Here is a 332-nt window from a genome sequence, read left to right on the forward strand (position 1 = left end):
GTTCATATTTTGTATCTGATTAGAACTTTATATTATAAATATTACATAAATAAATACTGAATACCTTCTAGTCAAAATATCTTTGCTAAGTATTATGAGATTATTTTTATTCCTGCTCTCAAAGACTACACATTTATTACCTTTACTACATAGATTTTTATATAACTTACTGTTCAATAACATTCTCTTTCTCTTTTTTCCTTTTGTTCTCATTTCTATCCTCTTGGTTTTTTTTTATTTTATTTTATTTTTAAACTTTACATAATTGTATTAGTTTTGCCAAATATCAAAATGAATCTGCCACAGGTATACATGTGTTCCCCATCCTGAAC

This window comes from Bison bison, unplaced genomic scaffold (genome assembly GCF_000754665.1).
Source record: "Bison bison bison isolate TAMUID 2011002044 unplaced genomic scaffold, Bison_UMD1.0 scf7180017863822, whole genome shotgun sequence".
Classification (NCBI taxonomy): Eukaryota; Metazoa; Chordata; class Mammalia; order Artiodactyla; family Bovidae; genus Bison; species Bison bison.